At 40.7% G+C, this 16,174-nt stretch overlaps 1 protein-coding gene across 14 annotated transcripts in view; it reads left to right on the top strand.

Annotated features, from left to right (window-relative positions):
• Window positions 1-14,614, top strand: part of LOC132393183 (claudin-8-like) — a 70,771-nt gene extending 56,157 nt beyond the window's left edge. For 7 of the 14 annotated variants that reach the window (XR_009511786.1, XR_009511785.1, XR_009511782.1 and 4 more), the window contains 3 exons: window positions 515-832; window positions 1,531-1,622; window positions 9,362-14,114. The gene's annotated coding sequence lies outside the window, so the exon portion shown is untranslated. The other 7 variants (XR_009511775.1, XR_009511773.1, XR_009511783.1 and 4 more) reach the window with 7 other exon arrangements.
• The last annotated feature ends 1,560 nt before the right edge of the window (window positions 14,615-16,174 follow it).

Raw genomic sequence — 16,174 nt, 5'->3', positions numbered from 1 at the left:
TTAGCCTATGATGTAGGCTAAAAAGGTAAGAGTCCGTAGTATTACAGCAAAGATACCAGCATGGTAAAAGATTGGCTGATTGGCAGGAGGAAAAGAGTAAGGGGGACTGTTCTGGTTGGTTGCCAGTGACTAGTGGTGCTCAGCAGGAGACTATGTTGGGGCCACTTCTTTTCATGCTATATGTCAATGGTTGGCATGATGGAATTGATAGCATTGTGGGTAGATTTGCTGATGGTATAAAGATAGGTCGAGGGGCAGGTAATGTTGAGAAAGCAGGGAGCCTGCAGAAGGACTTAGGAGATTAGGCAAAGAAGTGGCAGATAGAAAATAGTGCAGTGAAATGTATGGTCATGCACTTGGCTGGAAGGAATAAAGGAGTAGAATATTTTCTAAATGGACAGAGCTTTCTAAATGGGCGGAGCTTAGGAGGACGATGGCACCTTGGGGTAACTCCTTTGTATCTTTAGAAACAGCTCTACTTCTAACTTTCATATCTCTTTTTTTTCCTTTTCAGGGTGATTTTGAAGACCCTGATCTGGAGTTACACGTCGACTTTGGTTCTTTGCAGAAATGGGACCTGTTCTCGGGACCTCCCGACTGACCGCTTTTCGATATGCCGAAGATGGAAAACTAGTGCGCCTGCAGTGTGCTGAATTTTTGTGGCTTTATAGGTTGGTGGATTCAAGGCTGGTGCTGCCGTCACCTGATGCATCATGGGAAATGGAAGATCGTAAGCAGCTAGCGGGCTGATGGCTGTGTGCCAAGAGACTCGAGTTCCTTGAGCACAGAGCTCAGAAGAAGTGACGTAACAGACTTTTAACATCATAAATCAGTGAGTTGCTTTGTTATGTCTCCCCTCTTCCTGTGAAAAGGGGACAGTTCTTTTTCCCTGATTGGGGGGGGGGGAGAGAGCCTGTAGTATGTCAATTACCAGCTGAACATATATCTTTGGGGTACTGCAAGTCTGTGTCTTTATTGATGCTTTTCTGCATGCTTGAGAGCTCAGTGAGAGGGTGCTGATGCGTCTTTGCTGGTGGGGGGGGGTGGTTGCTTTGCTGCTGGGAGGGGGAGCTGGGGGGGGGGCTTTTGGGTTTCTAACATTTAACTGTCATTCATTCTTTGGGGCACTCCCCTGTTTTTGTGGATCTTTGCTAAGAAGAAGAATTTCAGGTTGTATATTGTATACATTTCTCTGACATTAAATGTACCTATTGAAATGTAAACAGGGAGAAAAAGCAAAGGCAATGTTAGCATTCATTTTGAGAGGACTAGAATAAAAACGTAGAGCTGCTATGATAAGGCTTTATAAAGCATTGGTCAGACTGCACTTGGAGTATTGTGATTAGTTTTGAGCCTCTTATCAAAGAAAAGATGTTTTGGCATTGGAGAGAGTCCAGAGGAGGCTCACGAAAATTATCACAGGAATTAAAGGGTTAATGTATAAAGCATGTTTGATGGCTCTGGGCTTGTACTTGCTGGAGTTCAGAAAATGAGCGGGGATCTCATTGAAACCTTTTGACAATTGAAAAGTCTAGATCGGGGGTCGGCAACCTGTGGCTCCGGAGCCGCATGCGCTCTTTCATCTCTGTGCTGCGGCTCCCCGTGGCTTTGGAAAATAAATGGTGAGTATTTAATTAAAATGTATTTTATGTTGGTTTGTTAGTTTTTGAAATGTAATTCTAAATTTGAAGATTATGGTGATCTTGTACAATCTAAATAAAACGTTGTGGCGACCCATTTCCTGGCACATCCGAACCGGCTCACAATTAGCCAGCGTTCAGGCTAAGGGAGATAGCCTACGGGGGTTTGTGAGTACGTGTCTTTTGGAGCATCCGCGCCCATGGGGGGGGGGCGGGTTGAGGGAGGCTTAAAAGCAAGGCTGTTTAGTTCGAATAAAGTTATCTTTGCAGTTTACTGACTGCGTGTAGCACACTGCTACAACGTGTTTTTATCCCTGGCTGTCCAGAGGGGAGGTGCTGAAACACTTTGTCGCATGTCTGGAAGAAGTGAAAACTTTCCTGGGCAGCAAAGGGCTCACCTTTCCTGAGCTGGAACAGCCAAAGTAGCTGGAAAATCTACACTTCATGGTAGACATGACAGCGCACCTGAACACGCTGTACACAGCTCTTCAGGGGAAAGGACGTACAGCCCTGCACATGTTGGAGGATGTTTTGGCATTCGAGTGCAAGTTGACAGTGCTTGCCAGAGATTTACAGAAAGGCACATTGTCTCACTTCCCCAATTTGAGAGAGTTCAAACAAGGTCACGACATGATAAATTCGGAGTATTTACATTCTGCAATCATCGCAAGGCAAACATCATTTGGGAAACACTTCTGTGAGTTCAGAGAGGAAAAAAAACACATTATCCTTCCTGGTCACACCCCTAGGCATCGATCCATGCCTACTGAATACGACTGCATTGGCAGGTGTGAGTCAACCTGATTTTGAGATGGAACTGGCCGACAGAGCCGACAAAGACATATGGGTGTCCAAGTTTAGACGCTTGACAGCAGACCTTGAAGATGTTGCCCGTCAGAAGGCCGTTCTTGCTCCGAATCACAAATGGAGTGATATTGAAAACCTCCCCAAACCAGACAAACTTGTGTTCGAAACATGGAATGCTATCCCCGACATTTATGTAAACATTGAAAAGTATGCGCTTGGAGTCCTGTCGATCTTTGGATCCACATATGTATGTGAGCAGGTGTTCTCCAACATGAACTTTATTAAAAACAAACATCGCGCACGCCTCACAGATGACAGCTTGCGATCCTGTGTAAAGATGAAGGTGACGTCGTACAGCCCTAATGTGCAGACACTGTGCGCTGAGGTCCAGGAGCAGAAATCCCATTAACCAAGTATGATAAATATTTTAATTGCCTATTATTTTACGTATATTCATATTTTTTCATTGTTCAGTGAAATAGTCCTTTTATTTTTCAGGTTGACAGCTGGCTGACGTTATTTGTGGTTTGCTGCTGGCGGAAAATTTAAGTTTGGTGCTTTTCATAAATACAAGAAGGACTCAAATAGACATTGAGTATTTTACTTAAAAGTAACCTTCAACCCAACGTCTTTTTTTCAGAGTTCAAAATGTTTTTGTTGCATGCAGAAATGTAATTTCGTTTTCTCTGCAGGAGTTCATTGATTTCATAAATGCAACACATTATAGTTTGTTTATACGTAGCATAAAGGCAAAAAAACCCGTTGTATGCAGTGTTATTTCATTTTAAATGTCAAATGGGTTTTGTGGCTCCCAGTGTTTTCTTTTCTGTGGGAAACAGGTCCAAGTGGCTCTTTCAGTGGTAAAGGTTGCTGACCCCTGGTCTAGATGGAGTAGATGTGGAGAGGATGTTTCATATAGTAGTGGAGTGAGTCTAGAACTAGAGAGCACATCCTCAAATAGAGGGACATTTATTTATTACAGAGATGAGGAGGAATTTCTTTAGCCAGACAGTGGTGAATCTGTGGAATTCTTTGCCACGTATGACTGTGGAGGCCAAGTCACTGTGTATATTTAAAGCGGAGGTTGATAGGTTCTTGATTAGTAAGGGGGTCAAAGATTACGAGGAGAAGGCAGGAGAATGGGTTTGAGAGGGATGATAAATCAGCCATATGGAATGGTGGAGCAGACCCGATGAGCTGAATGGCCTAATTCTACTCCTATATCTCATTGTCTTACAGCTTTATGATAGTTGAGGAAGGAAAAGGCATCTTTTTAATTCTTCTTCTTGCCCATCTAATATTAGATAACACTTTATATCCATGTTTTCAAATGCTGTGACCTTGGTCAATTGGGCCACTCCGCTGTGTAAAATCAATCGTAATTTCCCCATTGTTTTTTTGGATTGCATATTTGAAATTCTGAGGTATAATTTGAGAGCAAATTGTCAGGATGCCTGTGTCATTTGGTAGATGGGTAATAGACACTTCTTCCCTCTTTCCTACTGTGAAAATTGTCGGTGAATAACATCTTAGTTTAAATGGCCTTTGAGAAAGGGTACTTTGAGACAGAAGCACAAAAGAAAATCAATTTCAAAAATTATGCCTTTAGGGCAAAAAAAAAAGCCCATAACTCTGAAACACAGGAAGATGTGGATAAAATAGGAGTTTAGGATTGCAGATATCTGAATCTTTCAAGGGAGATTCAGGATTAAAAAATCAATGAGATTTACTTTCATTTGTATTCTTGAGTTAGCAGAGCTCATGGGCCTGAATAGTGATGCCTGTGGCAGAGGTTTGCAAGTTCGGCCACTCCCACACTTGTTTTCCCTAGACTTACAGAGTACCATTCTGAGAGATAGATGCTGTGAACGACAGGTGAGCCTATTCATTTGAAAAGGGACTTCCAGTTTGAAGGGTAGGAGGAGAAAGATAAGCCATTATTTAATTTTTATCCACATGCATATCTGTAATTTGCTAGGATGGCCTAGCAGAGTAAAGTCACAGTGGTCAGGTCTTTGACACTGAGTCTGGCTCTGTGGCTCAGAAGGGGAGAAAGTGAAGAGGCAAGCAGTGGTGATGGGGGATTCATTAGTAAGGGGAACAGAAAGGGGGCTCTGTGAATGAGAACAAGATTCACGGATGGTTTGTTGCCTCCTGGGAGCCATGGTCTGGGATATCTCAGATTGAGTACTCGGCATTCTTAAGTGGGAGGGTGAGAAACCACAGGTTGTGGTCCACTTAGATACCCGTGAAATGGGTAGGAAGAGGGATGAGGTTCTGTAAAGAGAGTTAAGGGAGTTCATACAATTTAACATGTGGCTAAAGAGTTGGTGTAGGAGGGAGGGCTTCTGATTTTTGGATCATTGGGCTCTCTTCCAGGGAAGGTGGGACCTGTACAGAAGGGACAGTTTGCACCTGTACTGGGGAGGCCTAGCAGGAAGGTTTGCTAGCGCTGCACAGAGGGGAAGGGGGAGTTAAACTAGAGTTGCAGAGGGATGTAAAACAAAGTGACTGAACAAATAGTAGAGTGATTGTAGAGATAGATGTTGTTATGACCTCAGACAAAGTCAGGAAGCAAGAAGTTGAACATGGTGGGACTCGTGTTCTGAGGTGCATATATTTCAATGCAAGAAGTATCGCGGGAAAGGCAGGTGAGCTCAGGGTGTGGATCAACACCTGGAATTACGATATTGTAGCCATTAGTGAGACTCGGTTGCACAAGGGTCAGGACTGGCAGCTTAATATTCTGGGGTTCTGTTGTCTTAGAGCTGATGGGAGGGGGTAAATTAAAGGAGGATGTGTTGTATTACTAGTCAGGGAAAATGTCACAGCAGTGCCCAGTCAGGACAGACTGGAGAATTCATCTATTGAGTCTTCATGCATGGAGCTGAGGAATGACCACATTAAAGGGGCTATATTACAGATCACCCAATAATCCACAGGATTTTGAGGAACAAATTTGTAGAGGGATTGCAGACTGTTGCAATGAACATAAGGTTTTTATAATAGGTGATTATAACTTTCCACATTTTGACTGGAACTCCCATACTGTAAAAGGACTAGATGGAGTCGAGTTTGTCAAGTGCATTCAAGAAAGTTTCCTTTATCAGTATGTAGAAGTCCCAACGAGAGAGTGTTCAATACTTGATCTGTTATTAGAGAATGAGACAGAGCAGGTTTGTGTAGATGAACTCCTTGCCATACACTTTATAGTTTCAAGAGAATTATGGGGAAGTATAGGCCTGGTCCTCGGATTGAGATTCTAAATGTGAAGAAGGCCGATTTTGATGGCATCAGAAAGGATCTGGCAAGTGTGGACTGGGACAGGCTGTTTTCTGACAAAGCTGTACTTGGTAACTGGGAGTTCTGCAAAAGTGAAATTTTGAGAGTACAAAGCTTATATATGCCTTTCAGAATAAAAGGCAAGGATAACAGAATGAGTGAACCTTGGTTTTCGAGAGATATTGAGGCCCTGGTTCAGAAGAAAAGGTGAGTAGGAGGTATCGGCAAGCAAGAGCAAATGGTGTACTTGAATATAAGAAATGCAAGGGAACACTTCAGAAAGAAATCAGGAGGGCTAAAAGAAGGCATGAGGTTTCTATAGCAGACAAGCTGAAGGAGCTTCTACAGAAATGTTAAGAGCAAAAGAATTACAAGGGACAAATTTGATTCTCTGGAAGATCAGAATGATAATCTATGTGTGGAGCCAAAATAGATGGTGGATGTCTAAAGTGGACTTTTTGCATCTGTATTTACTTGGGAAATGGACATACAGTCTATTAAAGCAAAGCAGCAGAGAGATCATGGTCTCGATACAGATTACACAAGAGGAGGTTTTTGTTTTGTTGAGGCAAACCAGGGTCGACAAATCCCTAGGGCCTGACAAGGTGTTTCCTCGGATCCTGCAGGAGGCAAGTGCAGAAATTGCAGGGGCCCTAGCAGAGATACTTAGATCATCCTTAGCAACAGGTGGGGTGTTAGAGCATTGGAAAATAGCTAATGCTTTTTTACTGTTTAAGAAAGGCCAAAAGAATAAACCAGGAAATTATAGACTGTAAGTCTGACATCAGTAGTGGGAAAGTTATTGGAAGGTACTCTAAGAGACAAGGTAGATGAGTATTTGGATAGACAGGGAATAGTTAGGGATAGCCAGCATGGCTGTGCATGGTAGGTTATGTCTAACCAGTTTTATAGAGGTTTTCAAGAATGCTACCAGTAAAGTTGATAAGGGTAAAACAGCGGATGTTGTCTACATGGACTTCAGCAAGGCATTTGACAAGGTCCCGCAGGGGAGGTTGGTCAAGAAGTTCAATATCTTGGCATTCAAGACAAGGTAGTAAATTGAATGAGACATTGGAGAAGCCAGAGGTTAATAGATGTTTACTGAAGACATGTGACTAGTGGAGTGCCACAGGGATCGATGGTGGGTCCGTTCTTGATTGTTATGTACTTCAATGATCTGGATGATAATGTGGTTAACTGGATCAGCATATTCAAGGAGGACACCAAACTTGGGGGTGTAGTGGACATCAAGGAAGATGATCAAAGCTTGAAATGGGACCTGGAATAGCTGGAAAAATGAGCTGAAAAAAATAGCAGATGGAATTTAATGAGAGATGTTGTACTTTGTGAGGACCAACCAGGGTAGGACTTGCACAGTGAGCAGTAGGGTACTGAAGGGTGCAGTAGAACAAAGGGATCTGGGAATATAGGTCCTCAATTCATTGAAAGTGGTGTCACAGATAGATACTGTAAGGTTGTTAAGAAAACTTATGGCACATTGGCCTTCATAAATCAATGTATTGAGTACAGGAGTTGGGATATTATGCTGTATAAGATGTTGGTGAAGTCTATTTTGGAGTATTGTGTACAGTCTTTGACATCTACATACAGGAAAGACGTAAATAAGATTGAAAGAGTACAGAGAAAATTTACAAGACTGGAGGACCTGAAATATAAGGAAAGATTGAATAGGTTATAACTTTATTTTCTAGAATCTAGAAGATTAAGGAGGTTTGGTAGAGGTATGCAAAGCTATGAGGGGTATACTAAACGCAAGCAGTCTTTTACCACAGATGTTGGGTTGAGACTACAAGGTGAAATGTTTAAGGGGAACTTCTTCATTCGGAGGATGATTAAAGTGTGGAATGAGCTGCCAATGCAAGTTGTGGATTCGATTTCAATTTCAGCATTTAAGAGAAGTTCGGATAGGTACGTGAATGGGAGGAGAGTGGAGGGCTATGGTCTGAGTGCAGGCAATGGGACTAAGCAATTTAAATAAATCAGTATTGAGTGCGTGGGTCAAAGGGCCTGTTTCTCTGCTGCAGTTTCTATGACTCTAATTACAAATGTTTGTAGTTCCTTAATGCTTAAAGAGTTTTAATTAATTTTATTTTCAAAGTATCAATAATTTTGTAAAATATTTTGCAGTCATTTAATGACATTGAAAGAGTAAAATATCCTCAGAGTTTGACAGAAGGAGATGCCCTGCTCTGCCTCCTGTTAAGGAAGGGGTTTGCGTGTGGGTAAAAGTTCGATGAGTTATGTGTTCAGAGACTCTCTTCTGCATATCCGTGATATAACACATGGTTATTTGAGTTATTGTCACCTTTCTGTCAGCTCAAAGTTCAAAGGAAATTTATTATTGAAGTACATTAATGTCACCATAAACAAACCTGAGATTCATTTTCTTATGGGCATTCACAGTAGTTCAAGAAACACAACAGAATCCAGGTGCAAGTCAGTGGGACTAGGCAGAAAAATGGTTCGGCACAGCCAAGAAGGGCCAAAAGGCCTGTTTCTGTGCTGTAATATTCTATGGTTCTAATCAATGAAAGACTGCACCCAACAGGACAGACAAACAGCTAGTGTGCAAAAGACGACAAACTGTGCAAATACAAAAGAAAAAATATCAATAAGTATCAAGAGCATTAGATGAGTCTTTGAAAGTGAGTCCAAAGGCTGTAGGAGCAGTTCTGTGATGGGGCAATAAAGTTTAGTGAAGTTATCTCCTCTGGTTCAAGAGCTTGATGGTTCAGGGGTAATAACTTTCCTGATCCTGATGGCATGAGTCCTGAAGCTCCTGTACCACCTTCCTGCTGGCAGCAGCGAGAAGTGAACATGACCTGGATGATGGTGGTGCCTTTCTAAAACAGAGCTCCATGTCGATGTGCTCAATAATGGGAAGGGTTTTGCCTGTAATAGACTGGGGTATATCCATTACTTTTTGTAGGGTTTTTTGGTTCAAAGGCATTGGCGTTTCCATACCAGGTTATCAATATACTGTCCACCACTCATCTATATAGTTTGTCAAAGTTTTAGATATTATGCAGAATCTTTGCAAATGTATAAGGAAGTAGAGGTACTTCTGTGCTTTCTTTGTAGTGGCATTTATGTGCTGGGTCCAGGACAAATAATGTAAAATGACAACACAGATGAGTTTAAAGTTGCTGATCTTTTCCATCTCTAATCGCCCAATATACTGGCTTGCAGACCTCTGGTTTCCTCCTGTGGTCAATAATTCACTCCTTGGTCCTGCTGACATTGAATGAGAGGTTATTGTTGTGGCACTACTCAGTCAGGTTTTCAATCTCCCTCTATACTGATTCGTCACCACCTTTGATTTGCTCAATGATAGTGGTGTCGTCAGCAAACTTAAATATGACCTTGGAGTTGTGCTTAGCCTCACATTCATAAGTATAAAGAGAGTAGAACAGGGAGCTGAGCACACAGTCTTATGTTACACCTGTGCTGATGAAGATTGTGGAGGAGATATTTTTACTAATCCAAACAGACTGAGGTCTGCAAACGAGTGCTTCAACCAATCTGGTCACTCTCCTTTGACCTCTCCCATTAATAAAGCTTTTTGATCCACTGAACTGCTGCTCACTGAATTTTTTTTGTTTGTTTTTCAGACCATTCTCTATAACATCCAGAGATTGTTGGGCATGAACGTCCCAGGAGATCAGCAGTTTCTGACATACTCAAACCACTCCACCTGGCACCAACAATCATCCCACAGTCAAAGTCCCTCAGATCACATTTCTTCCCCATTCTGATGTTTGATCCAAACAACAATTGAACCGCTTGACCAAGCATGTATTAAGTTGCTGCCACATGATTTGCTGATTAGATATTTACAGTAATGAGCAGGTATATCTAATAAAGTGGCCTCTAAGTGTATATTAACCATAAGTATGCAAGAAAATAGGAGCAGGAGTGGCTCTTCAGCTCCTCAAACCTAACCCATGATTCGATATGGTCATGACTGATTTTCTCAAGACTTTATCTCTTCTTCTGTGCTAGTTTGGATTATTGTACAAGCCTCACCTTTTGATTCCATTATATTTCCTTGTTCTACTGTGACTGCAAAAATTGAACCCCAGGGTAGCATATGGTGACATATATGTACTTTGGTAATAAATTTACATTGAATATTGAATCTTGAACTGGATTTGTTGTCTGTTATATAGTCCCGATTGTGAGGGGCTTCTTTACCCGCATGTCAATGCCCACCAAGCTGGGTCAGGTATGGGACTGCTCTCTTGCATACCTCCCTTATCTTTGGCAGTTTTCTTCATTTGCCCATTTCCCTCTGTTCCTCTCCCAGTTCAGCCTTGGTTAACATTGCTAACTGGTTTTTGACGTTTTTATGGATTTTTTGCCCCAATTGTCTCTGACTTCTTAATTGTCAAACAATTGCCTGATTTCAGCATTAGTGGGCTTCATGCAAACATCCAGATCTCTTATTGAAATTCTCAGTAACAGCGACAATATGACTTCAAAATGGTGTGCAAAATGGTACATTTACTTGGAGCAGTTAACCACTTGAATGTGACCTGCATTTACTTCAAAAGATTGTGACTCAAGATGCTGATATCAGCCTATAATGTCAAATAATGAATTGCTCCTTACCCTTTTCAATTGACCAGATTGAATTTAATTGATAGCATATAAATCAGAATTAATGCTCCTCTCATGATCTTGCTCACAAATTAAAAAAAAATGATTACCTTGAATAAATAAACTCTTCTCCAATCACCGGAGGTTGATTGATAAAGCACTAAAATTGTGCAACTCACATTTTGAAGCTTGTGTATTATGTGTTGCTCTTACATAATTTAAGATTATGGTTGTCATCTATTGCAGTTCTGTGTATCACCTACTTCTGGTACTCATTATATGTAATTAGAAATGGAACAGATGGACTTGAGAAACATCTGTATATAATAGAAGATGGTTATAAAAGTTGTAAATATAATTGTAATTACATGTATCTGTAATTGCACTAGAAATGTGATGTTCATTATCCCACCAAGAGCCTTAAATATCACAAGAAAAGGAATGCTTCTGAAAGTTAGGGAGACAGCAGGGTTAATTTTAACCCTCACATCAGTAGAAGCTCAATCACGCAAATGGTTCCTGGCAGCCGGTTAAGAAACATCTCTGATAAAGGCTCAGGCATATATTTCGCTTTCAAAGCTCCCAAGGAAAATACATGAATTGTTTGTTTTAACCTGCTGCTGAAAGATGGTGGAGACAAAAAAAACTTATTTTTATCTTAAATGTGAATCAGATTTCTGCTGTGTAACAAAAAGCAGCAATGATAATGGCTTACGATTTGATTTTCTACCATCCAATCAAGGAATTTCACAGGCATCACCAATGGCAAAAACTTGACAGAGCCACACATGGAGGTTTCGTGATGATGAAGTGCTTGGACAATGAAGTAGGTTTTCAGGAATGTTCTAAAGGGAAATAGAGGCACAAAAAGTGTGGAGAAATTTAGTGAAGTCACCAAGCTGGAATGTTGCTTCAGTTTCTCTCTCCACATATGCTCCCTGGCCTGATAAATATTTTCAACCTACGTCTGTTTTCATTCCAAGTATGAGGGACTTTGATCATTTGAGGCTACAGAGAAGTGAAGAAAAAAACAACCTGAAGGGAATGTCTTCAACAGCAAACGTAATAATGTCTCCACCATGGGAACAAAATTTAACTCTACAGCACCATGGCTTCAAAAATTCAAGACCCACTTTATTGTGATTGTCAACAAAGAGCTGTGACAGCAGAAAGGAAAGTGAGAATGATTTTTGTAGCACAAGTCTGCAGGAATGAAATCCTAGATCTATGTATCTTTCGACCAGAAGGGTATTCTTCTGGGGCATACAGAGCAGGCACGCTGCCTGAAAGATTAACACGTCAATGGGGAGGTCTGTGTGACTAATATGACTACTTTCCTGTTGTGGGTTGAGAGCAAATTTCTCCTTGCTACTTGGAGAATTAATTTACTTGTCATTTAACATTTATGGTGATTTTAAAACCTTAACACCAATGCAGGTGAACACTCTGACTAAAGTTATGGCTGGTGAATATAGAATAATAATATACAGAGTGTGGAGCCTGTCAGCTGCAGAAGTTGAAATGGAAAAGGAAAAACTTGGGAAGGGAAGAACTTGGGCAACGTTTCAACCGCTTTGTCCACATACACTGACGACTACTACCTTTTTTTCTGAAGTATTTGGAGCCTATTAATTCATCTTAATGAGGTTGGGTAAGTGGCTCTTGCCATGCTGAAGGGAATACAAATAACCTTTCTCTTCCCCAGAAATATTCAGTATCTGAAAGGTACTGAAAATAGCCTGTAGTGAAAGCTTAGAGATATAATTTACAATCCAGTCATTGTCAACCACCAGTATTGGGATAGCTACTCTTTAAATGTGACAGATATTTTCCATAATGCCCTGTGAATATCAAACTCAATGGACTCAAGATTTGACTGTGCTATATAATGAACTCTCTCGTCTGCCTGCTGTCCTGGAGTTGGAGCTGTTATTAGTAGTGCTGCATATCTGCTATTTCAAACCAGGTTTAAGGATAGTGCCACCTGTGTTAAATGACTGCATTTCATTGTGAAAGGTGAATGGGGGTATAGGTATTTCCTGACAGTGCCTACATAGTGGCACAATGAGAATTAATTTGCTACAATTACTTCACTGGTTTGAGAAGACAGCTCATAACTGTCTTTCTTCCAAAAAATTATGAATGGATATTTAACGTTGTGGCAGATAGTGGTGTCTCTGCCTTCAGGTGTGAGTATCAAAGTCTTATATTGGTCAAGGTAATTGATAGGAGGGCCTTGTTGATTGCCTCGGTGGTATTATCGCCTCTAGGTATTATCTCGATAGCCTAAGTGAAGACGTGACAGAGGGAAATGAATGCTAGTACTTAGTAAGTTGCTGCAAAGTCCTTAAAAGATTAATTGTCTCATACAAAATGGCGACACTAGAGCCTTCATCATATAAACCCTCTTCGCTTCTGCTTTCTCCAGCAGTGGCTGCACCACAATTAGCTATGTCTCATTCATTCATGTAGCCCTCCACTGAGTCTTATTTGTTCATGTTGGCCCACCTACACCTCCCACATCACATATTTGAGCATGACAGGCTTGTGAACAAAACACACACTTTGTATGCATACGCTCTTTGATGAAGGCAAGCTCGAATAGAGCAAGGGGCATGCAGAAATAGCAGAAGAAGCTGATTCCATCAGACAAGCTCTCCACTACAGTGCAAACATTTTGAAATCCTGGTTCTAATTTTGAATTCTGTTTCTTTAAAAAAAAATCCTCACAGTTTGGAATAAGAGCATCATTTTACTAGTATGTTTTCTTCCTTGAAAGAATTGGTCTTTTATAGATGTAAAACACACTGTCAGTACTATTGAAATACCAGTTGGCAAACATTATTATACATAGGATTGGAATTTTTATTCAGCTTCTGTGATTCATTGGTTTATGATTTCTTATATTCAATTTTTGCTTTCACAACCAAACTTCATAGACTTCAGAATCTTCAATGAAGTGTTGTCACATCTTTTGAGTTGGCCATCCTCCCAGAGCAGAAAATCTTTCTGAATTTTCTGAATCAATGATGTGATGCACAATCATTTATCATGACTCTAGTTTCTGACACAATCTCTTTCCTTTACTTTGTTTCTTTCCAATTTATATGGAAGTCTGTTTATATAGCTGCTGAAAGGCCGTCAAATTTATCTTGCTCTGTGCATTGATCTGATTTTTCTTCTAATTGCATTAATAAATGTGTTCTGCACTGATCCTAATAAGTACAATTCCTTGCTACAAAATGATTTCTCTATTTCCAGTGCTATGTTTTCAGAGATCAGCAATGTTAGCTCATACACAGTATTCATCATGTGAGGCATAATTAAATATGCTTTAGGAGTGAATTGAGGTGTAAACTTGGATGCAGAATGCACATTGAAACCGTGGTTACATTATGAGCAGGCCCAGAAATTTTGAAATCCTGGTGTAATGTAACAGGCCTAGGCCCAATGCCCAGAAGATGTCAGGCAATTAACATGAATGAACATGCAAGGCACTTTTGTCACCGCTATTACCACATGAGGCCATGATTACATGATGAAGAGCAGCTGCAAATGAATTAAACCCTTATTGATAAAGTAGGTCCAAAGGACTACTGTAATTTTTGTGTGGGGTTGTGGGGGGAATGGAAAAAGAGAGTACGAAATGTGGGGGGGACTGTTGGGAAAGCCATTATGAATCTGATTTCTGATCATTATACAAAGTCTTTGTTTTTGTTTTGGTGATTGTGGCCCAAAATGCTCAGTCCTTTCTTCAACTCCAACTCTTACAGCCTCATCCACCATGCCCACGGCTGTCACTGCAATTCCAAATGCAACGGTGGAGAAGTGTTTGACCTTGACAGGTCTCCTCGTAATTTACCAATTTGCTTTGCTATGTTGGAAGAGCTTCTTGTTGGCAACTCTTGAAAGACGTATTTCACTCACAGCATGATACAAAACAGGTTAGTTTACAGTTCACAGTTAATCTCTGCCATTCTGCAAAAGAAAAATCATGACAGCATTGTGCACAGGAAGAGCTCTCCCAGGCGACAAACAAACAAACTGGCACGGGATCTGAGTACTGTACCATTTTACAGGATGTTTCAAAACGTGAATTTGTAGATGATTGTGAGGAACATTGCAGGAATCACATATAATTACTGAAAATACAAATATATCATATTTATAATTGTGTCAGAAGGGAATAATTCTTCCAGAGTTGTGGATTTAAAATTGGTGCCGTCGCTGCATGTCAGCAATAAATGAGCTGTCAAGATCTGTAGTCTGTTTTACTTTGGAAGAGTTCAAGTCTCACTTTTGGAAAAAGGAGCTGATACTAACTCCTCAGTGGAATGTGCTATGGTCAGAGCAGTGTCTTCAGTAACAAGACTTCCAGGAGTATTGCAAAGAGCACGGTAAAATAGAATTTGGTGCCAAAGGACACCAATCTCAACATAAAGCAAGAGAAAGCTGCCTACATTGGGGTCATGATGCAACTGCAAGTCCTTGATGTCTGTTGTATTCAGGAATTAATGAGAGTAAATTCACTGGCATTGGAATTACCAAGGCACCTTTGTGTACTTGGTTAATCAGCAATACACTTTTGCTGCGGGCAAAATGATTTAGAATGTATTAATCCAGAATTGAAGTAAACTAAAATTGCAAGAAATATACAATGAGGCAGCATTCATGGAGGGAGGAACAGAGTTAGCAGATCCAATTATTGATCGTTGTACCAAAAGACAGGAGCTTCAAACATTAATTGAGGCAAGTGACTTTAAATGCTGTCTGACCTGTTGTTTTACCAGCCTTTTCTTGTTTTATTTCACACTTCCAGAATTTTGCTTTCATCTGATGTAATTGAATCCTTTTTAAAATCATATTAACCCTAGAGAATTTGCCTCAGACATTCAAAGCTCGAGACAATGGAAATATTAACACAGCTTACAAACTTCACAGTTTGCTTCCAGAACAGCACAATCAATAAGGCATTTGCAAATTATAAAGGGGGTATTAAATCTTGCAGCTCTGGTCAAAATTTTGTCACACAAGAACAGTGATCGAATCACGGCTGCTTTCTTTTGACTGCGTCCAGTTGTACATGCATTAATTGACATTTATGCTATTGATCTGCAGATGTACCACAGTTCCTGGCAGTCGACTAGTCCTCAGGTTATGATAGAATTTCATTCTTGCAGTCCAGCACTGAAAGAGCTGCAATGGGAGAATGAGCAGGCGTGGGGAGAATGGATGCCAGGCTGCTTCACTGATTCCGTGCATCAATGAATGTTTCTGAACAGGGTTCCCAGCTTCGCTTGGCTGGACCTGGCCCTGACTGTTGTGACATGGGGGAGGCCAGTGGGATGCATGTGGTGAAAGAAGGCCCTGTTCCCCTCCCAGAGGTCACTGACTAATCTATCCCCATCTCCCCCCGCTGGTCGCCCAAGTGCTTGTTATTGTGCAGGTTGGCCATAAATTGGGCTATTCTGACTTGGAGAAAAACTATGTGGAATCATGGCAGGATTTATCCTGTAAACTGTGGATTGCACAATCCAACTCCAGTGGAGCTGAGCTTCATTCCAATTTTTTTACCTGGAACATTTGGATTATACCTTGTGAATTAAAGTGAATACACATAAATATGGAAGTAGGACACACCGGATAACTTAACATTTACTGTTATGATTTTTTTACTCCCTTCTTTCTCCTCCTCTTCTCAGCTTTCATCTTTTATTTCCTAATGTCATCTGTTATGTTTTGTAACTTCAAAACATTAAACTAATTCAAATGAAGACACTCAAGTCCGAAATGTAGGTCTAACTTCGAGTTTACTTTAAGCAAGG

The sequence above is a fragment of the Hypanus sabinus genome, chromosome 4 (genome assembly GCF_030144855.1).
Source record: "Hypanus sabinus isolate sHypSab1 chromosome 4, sHypSab1.hap1, whole genome shotgun sequence".
Classification (NCBI taxonomy): Eukaryota; Metazoa; Chordata; class Chondrichthyes; order Myliobatiformes; family Dasyatidae; genus Hypanus; species Hypanus sabinus.
Note: the sequence above shows the minus strand (reverse complement) of the source record. Positions and strands in the feature narration are given on the sequence as shown.